Genomic DNA, 18,070 nt, shown 5'->3' on the forward strand with positions numbered 1-18,070 from the left:
ACCACCAGCTTCATCATCATCAACAACTCTACCATTGTGGCTCACGCCTATAATCCTAGCTCTCTGGGAGGCCGAGGCGGGCGGATTGTTTGAGCTCAGGAGTTCGAGACCAGCCTGAGCAAGAGCGAGACCCCGTCTCTACTAAAATTAGAAAGAAATTAATCGGCCAACTAAAAATATATAGAAAAAATTAGCCGGGCATGGTGGCACATGCCTGTAGTCCCAGCTACTCAGGAGGCTGAGGCAGGAGGATCGCTTGAGCCCAGGAGTTTGAGGTTGCTGTGAGCTAGGCTGACGCCACGGCACTCTAGCCCGGGCAACACAGTGAGACTCTGTCTCAAAAAAAAAAAAAAAACAACTCAACCATCACCACGGTTATCACTGTCATCATTGCCATCACCATCTTCAACACCGTCACCACCACCACTACCATCACCACTATCATCATCACTAGCATTTCCAGCATTTACACAGCACTATAGGGAAGTAGTCACTGACCATTCGCTTTACATGCTTAATCTCATCTAATCCTCATGACACAGGCTATCATGTTAACCCACTTTACAGCAGAAGAAACTCAAATTCAGACAGTTAAATGATGTACCTAAGGTCACAGGATCATTAAAATTTGATTTTGAATCCATGGCTCTTAGACTCCAAAAAGGACCAATGCATGCACTTTAGCTCTATATTACTTTAGGAAAAAAAGTTACTTATTCTCCCTGAGCCTGTTTCCATGGAATGTGCCTTTTGATTTGGTAATTCCAGCCCAAGGAATCCATCCTAAGGAAGTAACCTAAGTGATAGATAAAGCTTCGTACATGGAGATGTGTATACTAGCGTAATTTATGTAACAGGAAAACAATTTGTTACTTGAAATTTCTCTTCTCACTTCTACCCTCAAGAAGGCTGGGACTCATAAAATCATTTGTTTTTCAAGGTTGGATAGTAAATTGGCATGTAAGCTGAAGAATCTGAAAACGATAAATTCTTTACGTTAAAGAAGGGGATGCAGCTAGAAAGCCAGTGTGAGGAGCTCGGGGAAATCTTTCTCCCAAAGAGGTGTTTATTAGGCCAGTTGAAAGTAACCAAGACAATTATTAAAAATCTCTGGAGATTAATCAAAGGGCTTGTAACAAATTGAGAAACATATATTAACAAAATCTACAGAAGCTACAATAAGAACAGTGGGAGGCAGTGGCACCGGAGCTAGGGACTTCGTCCTCCCCCTCCCCCAGCTCTGTCTTTTCAAGTGGGTTCACAGCAGCAGGGAGGGGCAGTCCCCACCGCACCCAGCGCCCTGGGTGGGAGAGCTGTTCTAGGGGGTCTGGGCAGCTGGTGAACATCATCAGCAGATCACATTCCCACAACTCCGTGCTGTGGGAGCTGTACAAATACCAAGACTGAGCAACTTCTCAGTCCAACCTTGTACCTTAATAAGAACAGCACACTAAGTTCAAACCAGTAAAAGGAAGGAAATAATAACAATTAGGGTGAAAATAAATGAAGTCAAAAATAGAATCAACGAACCCCAAAGTTAGTTCTTTGAGATGAATAAAGTTGACAAACCTTTAGCTAGACAGACCGAGAAAAAAAGAGAAGTCACCACTTACTAAAATCAAGAATGAGAAAAAAGGATATCACTACTGATCTTAGAGAAATGTGAAGGACTATAAGAGAATATTATGAATATCTGTAGCCAGAAAACTAGATAACTGATGAAGTGGATGAGTTCCTGGAGAAACATAAACTACTGAAACTGACTAACTCAAGAAGAAACAAATTTTGAATAGACCCATTACAAGTAAATATGTTGAATTAGTAATTTTTAAACTTCACACAAAGCCCAGACCCAAATGGCTTTAAGAATAAATTCTATCAAGCATTTAAAAAAGAGTTAATATCAATCTTTCACAAATTCTTTCAAAAAGAAGAAAGGATCCAGAATAGCCAAAAAATATTGAAAAAGAAAAGTTAAGTTGGAAGGTTCACACATCCCAATTGCAAAACTTCATACAGGGCACAATAATAAAGACAGGGTGGTACTGCCATGAAGAAAGACATACATATCAATGGAAGGGAACAGAAATTCCAGGAAAGAGATTCTCACATTATGGTCAATTGCTCAACAAGGTACCGTGATAGTTTCAGGTGTCGGCTTGCCTGGGTAAGGCACTGTTTCTGAATATGTCTGCGAGTGTTTCTGGAAGAGGTTGATGTCTGAATGAGGGGACTGAGAGGTGAAGATCCGCCCTCACCTGTGGGAGCAGGCACCATCCAATCAGTTGAGGTCCTGGGTAGAACAAAAGGCAGAGGAAACGGGAATTCACTCTCTCCTCAGGAGCTGAGATGCCCATCTTGTGCTGCTCTGGACATCAGAACTCCAGGGGCTCAGGCTCAGCCTTGGACCGAGAGCCACGCTGTTAGCTTCCTTGGTTCTCGGGCCTGCGGCCGAGGGCTGGGCTGTGTCACTGGCTTTCCTGGTTCTCCAGCCTGCAGACGGCAGATGGTGGGACATGTTAGCCTCCACAAATTCCCGTAATAAATCCCGCGCATGCTCTGTATCTGTCTGTCTACCACTATTGCTTCTGTTTCTCTGCAGAACTCTTACTAAAACAGATTTTGGTACTCTAAAGGATATTTAAGGGTATTTTAAGGATAAAGGAATTTTAAGGATGTTTTCTGAATTAGTTTTGGGGGTTCTGGAAATGGCTCCTTAATCTGATAAGATTTAACGGTGCTGAGGACTGTTACCAGTAGTAAAGACAGTGCTGACAATCCGTGGTGTGAACTGTTCATAGAGCTATGAAAACTATCTGCTCTGGGCATTCCTTATTGACCATTTAAAAGAGGCAGAGAACTAAGTGACTATATTTGATGCTTTCAAACATTTTTGGAAAACTAAAGAACAGAATGGTTGGACAAAGCGGTGAAAGGAAAGGACGAGCTCAGGGATGCAAATTCCCAGCTCAAGCACTGCATAAATGACCGAAAAGCTTCTAGGTGTCCCCTGAAAGAGAGCCTTATGCCCTGGAGCCACAGGGTGGAAATTGCTGGAAATCAAACACAAGTCCTCACCATGCAATTGGCTGAATTATAGCGAAAGCTGGACGCCCTGCCTCACAGGATGTCCACAACTGAGGTGAGGGCGCTGACTGGGAAAGAACGAGATCTGCGAGTTGGGACGGGAGTATGTGGGAAGACCCTCATGAAGCTGGGGGACACTGAGCTCCTTTATTCTGATGAGTCTCTGTGTTGGTAGATGTCTCCACCCAAAACCAGCCTCCCATCCCCAGTGGCATTGGCCTTCGTCCGAGGGGACTAACCCTGCACTGCCTGAGGCAGCCGCCACGCAAGATCACGCCGCATCCCCTCAGGACTCCCCGCCACCCCTCTTTGCTTCTAAACCTACAACTGCAACAGACTCGAGTCCCATCAGGCCCCATAGCAGGACCAAAGGGGAGGTGTGCTACACCCCAAAAGCACTAATTTATACAGGCAGAAATCTGGGGACACGTGGGAATGGATATCAAGGGTGGGGGACAAGGGTGGAAAGAACCTAAAGTTGGATCCAGCAAACGCATTGACATGGGCGCGCCAAGTGGGGACGTAACGTTGCCGCTTGGGAGTAAAAAGGTCCTGACAGTTTGCTTGGCTGGTTGGCTGGAACATGGGCCAAAAGCTGGCCCACCATGAGCAAGCTGGAGAAGCCTGATCCCCCTTGGTCTAACACAGAGGGAGCGATTCGAAGGCTCAGGGACGCTGGAATGCTAGAGTGGATTTGTCATGTCAGACCTCCTCAGACTGGGAGGGCCGGAAGACACGCCCTTCAACAGTCTTTGAGAAATGGGTATGTGACGGAGCCCAGCATCCCTGAGAGTTCCGCGATCACTCTTCTCTTCAGGCCCGACCTTATGGCGGGACCACGCTCACGCAACTGGAAAACGTCAGTGCGGTGAGAGTAGCCACATCCCCGGTGACAGACAGGCCCAGTGGAGGCACTCGGCCAACTGCCAAGGCAAGGTGGGCATAGGTACCAAAACGGACAGCAAAAAAAGTGACAGTCAGGTTAGTCTGACTGTGTGGATCTACATCGTGGGTAGTTAATCATGGTGGGCCAAGAAGTGAAATCAATAAGAAGCCTTATATTGAACTGGGTATTATCTGACCACTGGACCACAAAGTCAAGTGTACACCACAGCACTCCATCATCAAATGGAAGTGGCACACACATGGTTGGGCCCAAGCAGGCCCTGAAGACACGAGATGTGCCAAGTGCACCTGGTCCCCACTCCTGCTACACGGCCTTCTCTCTCCCAGCCTACACCTGTGGCCTCATGGATATCTACGTGCAGAAGAATGAAGATGGGCCCTCACCTTATACCAGATACAAAAATGATTCAAAATGGATTAGATACCTAAATGTAAGGCATTTAACTTAAAACTATAAAACTCCTAGAAGAAAACATAGGGGGAAAGCTTTATGACATCGGATTTGGCAATGATTTCTTAGCTATGACACCAAAAGCATAAGCGACAAAAGAAATAGCCACTAGATAAATTGAACTTCAACAAAATTAAAAACTTTGGTACATCAAAGTGCACTATCAATGAAAAGAAATGGAATAAAATATTTGCAAATCACATACTTGATAAGGGGTTAATATCCAAAATATACTTTTTGTTTGTTTTGTTTTATTTTTAGAGACAGAGTCTCACTCTGTTGCCCAGGCTGGAATGCAGTGGCGTCATCATAGCTCACCGCAGCCCCAGACTCCTGTGCTCAAGTGATTCTCCTGCCTCAGCCTCCAGAGAAGCTGGGACTACAGGCACAAGCCACCAGTGCCCAGCCAGAATATATTTTTAAAAAACTCTTGCATTGCAATGACAAAAATCAAACATTAAAAAATGAGCAAAGAACTCGAATAGACACTTCTCCAAAGGTAATACAAAAATGACCTGTGAGTACGTGAAAAAATGCCCAAACTTGACATCACTAATCATTAGAGGAATGCAAATCTAAACCACAGTGAGATACCATTTCATACTCATTAGGATGATTACTATTTTAAAAAACATAAAATAGTGTTGGCAAGGATGTGGAGAAATTGGAATCCTTGTGCACAATGGGTAGGAATGAAAAATGGTGCAACCACTAGGGAAAACAGTGTGGAGTTTCTTCAAAAAATTAAAAATAGAATTACCATATGACCCAACTAATCCCACTCCTGGGTATGTATCCCAAAGAACTGAAAGCAAGATCTCAAAGAGATATCTGCACAGCCATGTTCATTGAGGCATTGTTCACAATACCCAAGAGGTGGACGCAACTCAATGTCCTCTGATAGGTAAATGGACACACACACACACACATACACACACATATGCACACACACACACATATACACACACAGCACACACACACACATACACACATACGCACACACATACACACACACATACACACATAGGCACACATACATACACACACACACATACACACATACGCACACACATACACACACACATACACACATAGGCACACATACATACACATACATACACACATGCACGCACATATACACACACACAAGCATACACACACAACATACACACATACAAACACATATACACACACACATATATAAACACACGATACACAACATACACAAACACATACACACATACATACACACATATACACACATATGCACACACACAACATACACACACAACACACATACACACGCACGCATATACACACATGCACACACACATATGCACACGTGTGCACACACACGCACATATGCACATGCATACACAAACACACATACACACATGTACACACACGCACATATGCACACATGTGCACATACACACATACACACGTATGCACATGCACATACACACAACATACATGCACAAACACACATGCACACACATGCACACATACACACACATACACGCACATATACACATGCACACATACACACACACACACTGTAATATTATTTAGCCTTTAATAAAAAGGAAATCCTATTATACGCTACAACATGGATGACCCCTGAGGACATCATGCTGTGTGAAATAAGCCATTCACAAAAAGAAAAATATTTTATTCCACTGATGTGAGGTACGTGGAGTAGTCAAATTCAGAGACAGAAAGAAAGGCGGTCGCCAAGGGCCGGGAGAGGGGACGTGGGGAGTTGTTGTTCAGTGGGGACAGAGTTCCCATTTTACAAGATGAAAAAGTTCTAGAGATCTGTTCTATAACAATGTGAATATAGTTAACACTATGAACTGTACAACTAAAAATGGTTAGGATGATAAATTTTATATTATGTAATTTTTTACCATAATTAAAAATTTTTAAGAGATCACATATCGAATGGTTCCATTTATATGAAGTGTCCAGAGCAGGCAAATCCGTAGAGACAGGAAGTTGACTGGTGCTTTCCCAGGGCTGGGGAGAGAGGGGAGGTTTGGAGTGATTGCTAACGAGCATGTTTTTTGGGTGGTTGATTAAAATGTTCTAAAACTGAATTGCAGTGATGGTTGCACAACCCTGAAAATATTAGACACTATTGAATTGTACACTTAAAAAAAGGAAATTGTGTGGCATATTAATTGCATCTCAATGAAGCTGCCTAAAGCGGGCAGGGTGTGCGCAGCAAGCCCCAGAAAACGGAAGCCTGTGGAAAGGGGGAGGCAGGAGAATGAGGGCTGGGGGGAAGAGCGGGGCTGCAGCCCGGCAGGTGCCAGAGAGACAGCCGTGTCTGTCAAAAGGGATACTGACAAATCTTGTTTTTATCGCATGGTATGCCCTATGCTTTGTTTCTTCGTGAATACTTAAGTAAAATCCACATTACTGCAAGTGTTTCAGGAGCTGCCTCTGTGCGTGTGTTTTGGGTGGAACCCTGCTGAGTCTGACCCCAGGGAGACTCAGGGACCCTCTGGGTCCCCACACCACGTGCTGGGTCTGGCACTCTGTAGGTACGCGGTGCTGTTAACCCGGGGGAAGTGTGCGTAACTGAATGAACAAACAGACACAGACAGACTGACAGCGCCTAGACTCTCCCCTACCTCCTCCCATCCCCTCTGCCGGGGCACTTTCCTCTCCTGCTTTGCCCAAAACATCCTCTGCTGATGTCCAGCAAGGGCTGCTGTCACCTTCCCCAGGGCCCTGCCTGCATCTTCTCCCACAGAGAAGGAAGCACCTGGGCCCCAGCACCTGTGCTAGACACCGTGCCTGCCGCTTTACCTCCTTCTCCTCCCTGAACGCTCGCAGCGATCCGCTGCGCAGTGTGGCAGCTCTTACCACACATTTTACACGTCCAGAGAGCTTACGTGACTTGCCCAGGGCTCCAGAGCTTTCGACTCCCCTTCAGCTCTGGAAGACTTCAAAGTCTTCGAGGTTCCAGGTACAGCAGTGTCTAACGGAATTTTAGGCACTGTGGGGGGCGGGTGCCGGGGAGACTTTGGGACGGTAGTTCTCCCTGCTGGAAAGCTGTCCCATTGGGCTTTCGTGGCGAGGAGAAGCACTGTGAGCATTGTTTGGCTTCTTAAAGTGGGCGGAGAGGACAGGTCTCGTCGGGCTCTACGGCGCGGAGCCGAGAGGCAGAGCAGTAAGCCAGACACCGACCTCAGCCGGAGCTGGCTGCAGCGGGAGGCTGGCTGTGCCCATGCCCGGCAGGGCTAGGCACGCGGGAGGGTGCCAGTGAGCACCCACAGCCTGGCCCTGGGCCGGACTCTCACAGGGAGCCTGCTCCTCTCCCCGCCCTCCACGGCCCCCCAGACTTAACCCCACGCCTGGACAAGCCCCCCACTGACATCCATGTGAGCCCCTGCTGAGAGCACACACTCTCACACTCACAGTCACGCGGGTAACACATCTGCACTCAGCTGTCCACACGTGTGCACACAGTTGGCAACTGTTGTAAGCGTGGACAGATGGCTGCACGTCACAGAAACCAACTCAAACCATCCGTCGCAAGAAAAGTAAGGGGGCGATGGCGTCTGAATGCGAAGGCGCCAGATGGGCAACCCCCAGTTCTCTGCGCCCCTCCAGGTGAGGTGACTGGGCCAGGCTGGGCCCGGCAGAGGGAGAGAGGAGGGAGGCAGAAGGAGAGAGCCTCGCGGTGGGGCACCAAGCGCAGAGTGCCCTCTTCCTGGTCCTCAGGCTCCGCCCTGCGAAGGAGCTCCTGGGACGCTCTCCCCAGGGAGTGCTGGGGAGGAGCACCGGCCTCCATGAGGACAGCGTTCTCTTTCTCAGATTGCTTCCCGCTCCCCCAGCACACTCGCCAGACCACATGCCCACCTCTCTCTCTGTGCCCAGAGGATGCACTGGAGGTCACAGTGAGCCTCTGCCTCCAGGGAGTTCAAGGTAGAAAAGAACGAGAATCATAACTCGCATTTCCCAGCAGTTTCCAAAAGATTCTAAGCTGTCTTCTTCCTGGTGTGGCTCAGCTCGCAGTTTCATTTTGTTTTGTTTTGTTTTCCCCACAGGTGTACCCTGGCTGCCCTTTGCTGGCCTTGTACCTGTCCCCAACCTTATTGCCCTCCTAGCAGCCAGCCGGCCCTTCTGCAGTTTACAGCCCTCCACGCTCAGCTCAGAACAAACCCGCCTGTGCGATCACGCCTGGACACGGCGCAGGGAGTTCCCCAGAACACTAAACACAGACGCTGTGTGGCCAGCAATGCTACTCCTGGGCACATACTCATCAAAAGTGAAAACGTGCCCAGTGAAAACGTGTACACGCATGTTCACAGCAGCGTCAGCCATGACAGACAGAAGGTGGAAACAACCCAAACGCCCACCAACTGATGAGTGGATAAACGTGGTCTATCCAAACAATGGAATATTATTCGACAATTAAAAGAACTCAAGTCCCGGCACATACTACAACAAAGATAAACCTTGAAGACATTATGCTAAGTGAAGGAAGCCACTGTAGGATTCCATTTCTGTAAAATATTTGAAAGTCATAGAGACAGAGAGTAGGTCAGCGGTTGCTAGGGACTGAGGCAAGGACAGTATGGGAGTCTCTGGGGAGTTTAAACTTAGGCAGTGGTGACGGTGGTGTGATTCTGTGAAAACACTACAAACCACTGAATCGTAAATTTTAAAGGGCTAATTGTTTGGATATGAATTGTACCCCAATAAAACTCAATAAACAATAATAAATCCACATATATACACACAAAAGATACATATACACATACACATATGTGTGTATGTGTGTGTTTCTATAAGTCGTGTCATCGTTTCATTCTAAATCCTCCAAGGTCTTTCCAAAGCACTCAGGGTAGAGCCCGAAAGCCCTGCTGTGCCTGCAGTTCCTGACGTGGGCTGTGACGAGCCCTTCCTGCCGCCTCGTGCCGCCCACCGGGCTCAGCCCTGGCACCGCGCCAGATGAGCAGGCGTGTGCCCACGCAGGGTCCTCGCGCTGGCTGTCCCTCTGCCGGGGAGGCACTTCCCCAGCTCCTTTATGACTCACTCTCTCACCTCCTATGTGCAGAAAAATAAAGCTAATCTTTCCTTCATCCTATACAGAGAGGTGCTCTTCAGCTAGTAAAAAATAGAGAGAGTGAAAAATATCTCCAGGGCAAAAACTCATGACGTCAAAAATTAATATGACTAGACTAAACTTCCCCTAGTGTATTGAATCCCTTCGTCCCTCTCCAAATTTATTTCTGTAAATCTACACACCTTTTCTAAGCACCTGAAGAGAACATATTTTAGGTACACGAGAATAATTGTTATGAGCTACGGGAAGGGGAATAGGTATTCAGGATAAAGGGGGAACATAATAAATAAAATAATTTTTAAAAATAATCCATACCAATTTAAATTAAATTTAAATAATCTAAAATAAGCACAAGAAGAGAACATCCTCGCCGCACTGTGCCCCTGAGCTGAGAAGCACGGGGAGCTCCGCCCGCTGCCCCCGCGGCCCGGAAGAGCACAGGGCAGCAAGGCAGACAGGCTGCTGAGCATCGAACAGCTCTCAGAGGAAAGATGTCAGACACAGACGGAAAAGGGAAAAAATCTTTGCAAACTAACGCACAGAGAGGCAAGACAATGAAAAAACATAGCTGCTACAACGAGAAGCGGGACAGACATTCACTCGGAGAAGCGGAAGGGAAGGAGAGGAAACAGACCCCTGTCCTCCCGGCTACCGGCAGCTCCTCGCGGCCAGCTGCGCCCTGTCTGCACCGCCAGGCCCTGCGCCCAAGGGCGTTCAGGACTGTGCCCAGTACATCTGAAGGGCTCAGGGTAACCTCTCAGCTTTCTGGATGCTTCAGGAGGGAGCCCGGCCCTGCCCATTGGTGCTAAGTCCGTTGTGCGCTGCCCCACCGTCCCCCCAGCACCGGCACCAGCCCCCCTGCCCTCCCTCTCTCAGGAAGGCTGATCTGGGGAGGGACGTTTGGAATCAAACGTGTTTAAAGTAGGTAATGTTGCCCTTTCACGTAGTACAAAATCCCAGAACTACCCAGGGGCACGCATTGAAGCGAGTCTCCCTCCCACCCGCCGCCAGGTGCCCCTCCTCCCAATTCCTGGTGCCCATGACCGGAGTCGGTCTTTGTCCAGGGATGCAGTGCACACGCCCTTCACACTGGGGAGCACGCTACCGTTTCACTCGTGGTGTGTTTCATTCCATACCCCATGTATGGAATTTCCTCGTTCCCCTCCATGGCTGCAGGGTGTTCCATTGTATAACATACCATCATTTATTAGACTGATCCAAAAATGGATTTTTTTAATGTCAGTGGTGCCAGGCTCTATAGACATTTAATCTTGCCAACTAAGGAAACATTACCTTCCCAACTGACAGAGGAGAAACCGAGGTTCAGAGAGAAAAAGTGGCTTATGGGAGGCCTCACAGCTTGAAAGGGATGGGATCTAACGGAACCACGATCTGGGCCCAAAGATCCTCCTCCTGCTGTATTGCTAAGGGGTCTCCGTCCACCTTACGTTCCCAACAGGGTCCTCAGGCAGAATTGCACACTGGGGCATCAACTACTCACCTGACAATGCAGATGGGTGTCCAAAATATCTTAAACCCAGCAGGTCCAAAAATCCAACTCTTGATCTTCCTCCCCAAACCCATCATCATCTGGCTTTTTCTCTGGGCCTCAAATTTGTCTCTCCTTGGTGGTCTGCAGTTTCACTGTGATGTGATCTCTGAGAATTTATATCAATCTTCACTCCTGGAAATTTCTTGGTAGGAGAGAAGCACTAACTTGTCCAGGACTGGTTCCCTGAGGGATGGTTTCTCTGGAAGCTGGCCCAGTGTGGACCCAGACTCCAGTCACACTGCGGAGAGCCTGGAACCCCCACACCACGAATGCTGGGTGGGCAAGAGAAGACTGCAGCTGAGGTTCTGCCGTGTTACGTGGCTCCCACATTTTAGGATGCCAGGGAGGGGCCGGGACGTCTTTAATCTCACAGATTGAGTGCTAGAGTCAGATGTCTGCTAGATCTCTGGGTGCCACCCTGAAATGCACTGGCCAGTGGCCAGCAGGGCCCACACCACTGTTCGTGGAGGCCTGAGGAAGGCTGACCTGGCAGGCCCATTGTTGGCGTGTTCAGCCAAGTGCCCTCGTGTGCACAATGCTCAGCAAACGAGTGTTGGTGATCCGTGCGCACAATCCTTTAGTGACTGCCTTTCCCTCCCCGCTTTCTCCTGCACTGAACCTGGCTCAGCCCATGTTTCATTCCCCGTACCCTGCAGGGATCAAGGATTCTGCCTCCTGCCTGGGACTGCAGTGAGCCTGAGGCGATAGCCCAGATCACTAGTTTGCAGTCTGTTTCTGTGCTAGTCTCCAGAGATGTTTTCCCCACATCTGAGCCTGGCCATGACTTTCTGATTGTGTCTTTTTATATTTAGAGATGAATTTCTCTGTGTTTGGCATGGAGATAATCACTCCCTGCACCGTCCGCTCCAGCACCCGTCCCGCTTTGCTCTGTCTGGCCCCCTGACCGAGAGGGTCCCACCCAGGCCTGTGGCGCCCAGGGCGGCCCCCATGCTCCCTCCTGTGCTCACTCACTTGTTTTTGTTCTGTGCTCTGCTCTTTGTCTCTGACCTCATTGCCTTGCACGTCCAGATGTGCATTTGAAAGCACATTTGTGCAGTTAATGCAGCATTTCTGTGCTCTGTAGTGGTAAATGTCTCAGAGTAGTGGGCCCGCCATGTTGCTGGAAGGGAATGTCCCATGCGTTGCTTATGAGCTTAGCACACGAGTCCAGGAGAGAACAGCCCCTGCCTGTGGGATGCTAGTCGCTGTGCTTGTTGAGTGAATGTCTGATTCAGTGACGCAGGGCGTAGATCACAGTGCTAAACCAAGAAAGTGAGTGTGGGACGTTCTGGAAAGGCCAGCTCCTCATAGTCGGGAAGCCCTGGATCTCAGCACTCATGCCGGGTGCCCTCCCTGTGCTGCCCCTTCACCTGCAGCCTGGCGGCTCTGGCAGGTATCCCTCCTGGTCTGGGCTTCATGGAGAAGGGAGTGAGGCTCAAGGTGAGAGGGGCCTTGTAGCAGCAGCCTGGGTACTCTGGACTGAATCCCAGGTCTGGGCATTGCAGCCTTGAGCCCCAGATGTCCACTGAGCAGGTTTTGAGAAGTAAATGAGGTAGTGCACACCAGTGCCTGGTACAGAGTTGCCGTCAGGGATAATTGTCACAATACTGGTAATGTAGAAACTGACTGCGTCCAGGAAGGGGCTCCCTAGGCTGGGGAGGCACGAGGCAGCTCAGCACCTGAGTTGGTGGCGTCCATCTGGCAGGGGGGCAAGGCCCAAAGCCATGGTGAGTGGGAGGCAGTGAGTGCAGGGGTCTGAGGCCACGGGTGGGGGGAGGTAAGTCTTGAAGAAGCTTAGTGCTCCTGTGAGTGCCCCAGACATCTGGACAAGTTCAAGCACCAAAGTCTCAAAGAGGGAGGCACCAAGAAGAAGGCACCTTTGGAGAGGAAGAGAAAGAGATGAGGGGTTAGCCACCCAGAGCCACCCGCCCCGAAGGATGGCTCTTGTCACCAGCAGACCAAGGGTGGGTCTAAGGCCTTGTCCATGCCCACCCGGGACTAAGTGCTTTGGGCAGCAAGAGCTTGGGCCCCTCTGTCCTGAAGAGCTTCCAGGCTGGTGCAGGAGGAAGCAAACACACCCTAGTGTCCAGCTGCCCTGGCAGAGGCCTGGACTGGGGGCACCTCAAGGAAGAGACAGAGGAAGGCCTGACATAGTTCATGGAGTTGGAGTCACACAGATGAGATTCTCTGACAGCCGTGCCATTAAATGTGAACTCAACAGAAAATATCCGTCAAAAAATGTGCATAGAGACTTTTAAAGATGCTAAACACTCAAGGATAAAGAGGAAACACAATGGGCCGGGCACGGTGGCTCACGCCTCTAATCCCAGAACTCTGGGAGGCCGAGGTGGGAGGATTGCTTGAGGTCAGGAGTTCGAGACCAGCCTGAGCAAGAGCGAGACCCTGTCTCTACTAAAAATAGAAAGAAATTAGCTGGACAATTAAATATATTTAAAAAAATTAGCCAGGCATGGTGGCGCAACCCTGTAGTCCCAGCTACTCGGGAGGCTGAGGCAGGAGGATCGCTTGAGCCCAGGAGTTGGAGGTTGCTGTGAGCTGGGTGACGCCACGGCACTCTAGCCCCGGCAACAGTGTGAGACTCTGTCTCCACAAAAAAAAAAAAAAAAAGGAAACACAAGGGAAATTTCGAAGTTTTAAGAACTGAGAACATTGAAAGGACAACCTATTGAATTTTGTAAGATGCAGGTAAACCCATCCTTGTAGGTAAATAAAAACCTTCAATGCATTTGTTAAAAAGAAGACAAAAGAAATAGAAAATGGTGTAGTCAAAAATTAGATGACAAGGATAATTGTTCAGAAACATTAAAATTACCAAAATTGACTCAAGAAGAAAGAGAAAAGAAGCCAAGGACTATGAGTAAATATTTGCAGCACAAACAACTGAGTGCGATGTTATCCATAGCGTATAAAGAATCACTATGAATCAATCAGGAAAACAATTCACTAGAAAAATGTGCAAAAATGAAACTAGAAAGGCTAATAAACACACTAATGATGATCAACGCACTAGCAATCTTCCAAACACAGATTTTAACAGGATGCCACACGGCATCTGCTGGCTGGGCAAATATGACAAAGTGTCCATTTGAACTGAGGCCTGCGGAGGTCGGGGAGCAACGGGACTCTCCACCACTCTTGGGACTGGCATTGGTCACAGCCACTTAGATGAGCCCTTGGCAACATCCAGTAAGGTTAAGACATACATAACCACGAGTCGTGACTTCACTCCCAGGTCCTGCGCCAGGGCGATGCGCGAGGGAAGGAAATACTGTGTGAGCAATGCTTGTGGAGTGAGCGATCAGAAACAACCGAAATTTCCACCAGGGGTGGGAAGGATAAACCAGTTGTGATTTATCACTGCAAGGAATGTTATACACAATAGCGAAAGTAAAGTGAGTTAGAGCTATACTCGTGCACACGAGTGAATCAAACTGTGTGTGTGTGGTTTAGAACACTTGCAAAACAGCACTGCGCCCATCTTTTTATGGATTGTATAGTAAAGACTTAAAGGCAGAGTGCACATAATAAACCCAAATTCAGAATGTTTACTTCGTGGGGGATGGGAGGGGAGGTAGGATTAGGCAGGGGTGCCTGGGAGGGGCATAACTCATTTCTATTCACGTTTTATTTCTTTAATGAAAAACTTCTGCGGCAAACAGCGCAGAAAACACAGAGTTTTGACAAAGCCAGGTGATACTTTTCTGGATGCTGGAAATAGCACCAATACATGTGATGATTTCAGAGAGCGCCAGCGTCGTGTAGAAAGATAGCATGCTGTGACAGACAAGGACACAGACAAGGGAGGAGGGGCTTGGGCAGGGAGGCTGGGCGAGGCCCAGGGGTCCTGAGTGGCAGCAGGAGGGCCCTGCAGCGAGGGCAGGAAGGAGGCGTTTCCTCCTTGGGTCAGTCCCGGCCCAGAGCTGCCCTTGGTGAAGGTCAGAGTGCCCAATGCCACCCACGGCTCCTCTGGGACCAGGGTATGCGCACAACAATGTGACGTCCCTGAGTTGGCAGTTGGCAGTTGCTGGGAGTGGGGTGCCCTGAGCTGAGAATGAGGGGTGAGGAGAGGGACCCCCACTTTCATTCTAAGCATGTCCCATGGAGACCCCTCCCAGCATATCTAGCTTTTGTCCAGTGCCATGAGGGGTCCTACTGACCCTGACCTTGCTGGGGTTGGCTTGGAAATGAGGGGAGGTCCCTTCTGTTAGGGCTCCATTGAGCACAGGCTACATGGGGTGTTTCCCCCAAAGCTCAGGGTTGGCCAGCCCAGCCCAGAACTCCAGAGAAAGGGAAACTGTGGGGAACCCGGGTCCTGCCAAGGGGCCTGCCGATGCCCGGAGCCCTTTCTCCTTCTCACCGGCGCGACCCAGACCCCGCGGGCAGAGCTTCTGGGCGCCACCCCCCCCCCCTTGCCTCTTCCAGGCTGGGGTCCCCCAGCTGTGCAGAGCACAGCTCTGGGATCACACAGACGTTGACCTTGGCCAGACTTCCAGTGCCCATGTCTCCTCCGTAAACTGAGAATGACATTACCCAACTTGGAGTTTGTCTGCTTAGGTGAAAACGCAGGTACAAGGTGTCAGGTGCTCGTAGGCCCCTAAGTGGTGGGCTGCTGCCCCACCAGGCTGTCAGCCCCCAGCTGCCAGGGGCCTGGCCTGACTTCCGTTTGTCCATGTTTCCTCTGGAGAACCTCACGATGCTTTCCACAGGGTATGCACAAGTACTCATGGAAAATGTGTAGGAAGAGACGGGGTAGAGATAATATACAAGAATGTACAACCGGCCCCAAAACAATAGGCGTCCACTCCAAGCAAAAAGGAAGTGGAGGCCCCCACAGTTGGGTTCCTGGGTCTCTACCTGCAAGGCACAGAAAGGTGAAGGGTTAAGCAGGATCCAGAGCAAGGAGGCTGCCCATGGCTCCATCTCCTTCCAGCCACCGCTGGGCCTCACCAGTCCCTGTGCCCCACCGGGATGTGGCAGCTCCTTGTCACCATGGCAGACACAGACCAGAGCTGGAATGAGGGTTGGGGGTTGATGAGCACAAAGCCAGGCGACCTTGGCACCCCTGACTCATGCCCTGCCAGGGGGGCCAGGCCCAGCCACTGCCCCACACTGGGGTGCCACCCAGCAAGTTGGAGCAGAGCAGAGCAGGCTGGGAATGGGCCCCACCTCTCAGACCATTCTGGCCGCCTCAGCTGTGCTGGGTGACAGAAAGAGGGCGGGTCCTCATCTGGCACCTCAGGCTGCCTTGAGAACTGCCCAGGTCCCGCCCCCAGGCCCCAGCTGCTTGGCGTGCTGAGCATCCTGACCACAGTGAGAGCAGGGGGGAGAGTCAGGGCTGCCCTTCCCCGTGCTCAACAGCCGGCGGGCCTGTGCGCCCACAGCAAAGCGCGCCCCACACGGAAAACAGGACGCTCCTCCCGAGAGCTGCGGAATGAACAGGCCACACTGAGGGAAAGAAACACCCCCAGGTGGGTGCCAACTGCCCTTAGCAGGAAAAGGAATGTGGCCTGGGGCCACCACTGGGTGACGCATTCGCTCCGAGAGCCCTCCAAGTGCTTCCGGCCTGGAGCCCGCCTTACGTTCTCCAGAGGCCGAGCAGGCTCCCCGCGCGTGGGACGGGCGCGGCCCCTTCACACAGACTCGCACCGGGAGTCCCGACCACCGCAGCCCTCCGAGAGCGCCGCGTGAGCGGCCTGGGGGCCTCACCTGCGCGGGCAGCGGCCAGCACAGCCAGGCCTTGGGAAAGACTGTTGGATCAGATGACATGAACTAACGGTGTAGTCAACACCTGTGGGAGCCACATTGTCTGCCCCGGCTTTATTGAGGTATAATTGACAAATAAAATTGTATACATTTTAGGTGTATAATGTGATTGTCTGCTATGTGCACACATTGTGAAATGATCACCACAAACAATTAACACATCCACCACCTCACATAGTTGTCTTCGCATGTGTGTGGTGAGAACACGTAAGATCCACCCCCTAGCGCATTGCAAGCAGACGATCGTTATTATCGGCCATAGTCACCTGCTGCGCGTCAGGGCCCCAGAGCTTATTCATCCTATGACTTCAGGTTTGTACCCTTCGACCAACCTCTCCCCATTTCCCCCACCCCCAGCCCCTGGCAACCACCATTCTGCTCTGCTACTATGAGTTTATCACTTTTAGATTCCACATGAAATTTGTACTCCCAACAGCCCTATAAGATAGCTATTGCTATCATCCCTACTTCACAGGTGAGGAAGCTGAAGCACAGAGAGGTTAAGCAACTTGCTCCAGATCACACAGTAAACATGTATCAGAACTGATCGTCATCAGGCAGCCTGGCTCTAGACCTAACTCTTGATACCATGGAGTGAAATGAACTTAAACAGATGGAGAGGAAAGAAATGGCTGGCTCTTGAGGACTTCACAGCTGTACCAGGGAGAAAAGATCCCTGCTTATAAAAAAGCTGACTCTTAACTTAGCCGAAGTTTCCTGATCTTATCCCAGAATGGATTATTATTAATAAGTGCCCTGTGGCTCTCAGAGCCTGGCCCCTCTCGTGTGCTGAGATGGTCTGGAACTCAAGGCCTGATGCACGAGGTGAAATCTAGCAGGGTAAATGTGAGGTTCTCCTGCACAACTGTTCTCCGTGATTAGAACCGTCACCCCGAGGACCCATCGTCCAAGCGTGTGTTGAGTGCCCTGGCCCTGCAGCACCATCTGTTCCCACCTGGAGCTGGGCCCTGTCCTGGCAGCCATGGGCTAAACCAACAACAGGGGAGAACTAGATTGTCCAGAGGGAGTGCCAGGGCAGGATGCTCTAGAAGGGCCGGGAGACGGGGGTCAGCTCTCGCTAGGGACAGACACAGCTGCACTGTCCCCAAACACCGCAGGGCTGTCCCAGGGAGGGCATGTGGCTGGCTCAGGTCAGAGGCAGGGCTAGGTCTCCCGGGTGCCTTGGGAGCCTGTTGGGGCGTGTGTG

This window comes from Propithecus coquereli, unplaced genomic scaffold (assembly GCF_000956105.1).
Source record: "Propithecus coquereli isolate 6110/MARCELLA unplaced genomic scaffold, Pcoq_1.0 Scaffold307, whole genome shotgun sequence".
Classification (NCBI taxonomy): domain Eukaryota; kingdom Metazoa; phylum Chordata; class Mammalia; order Primates; family Indriidae; genus Propithecus; species Propithecus coquereli.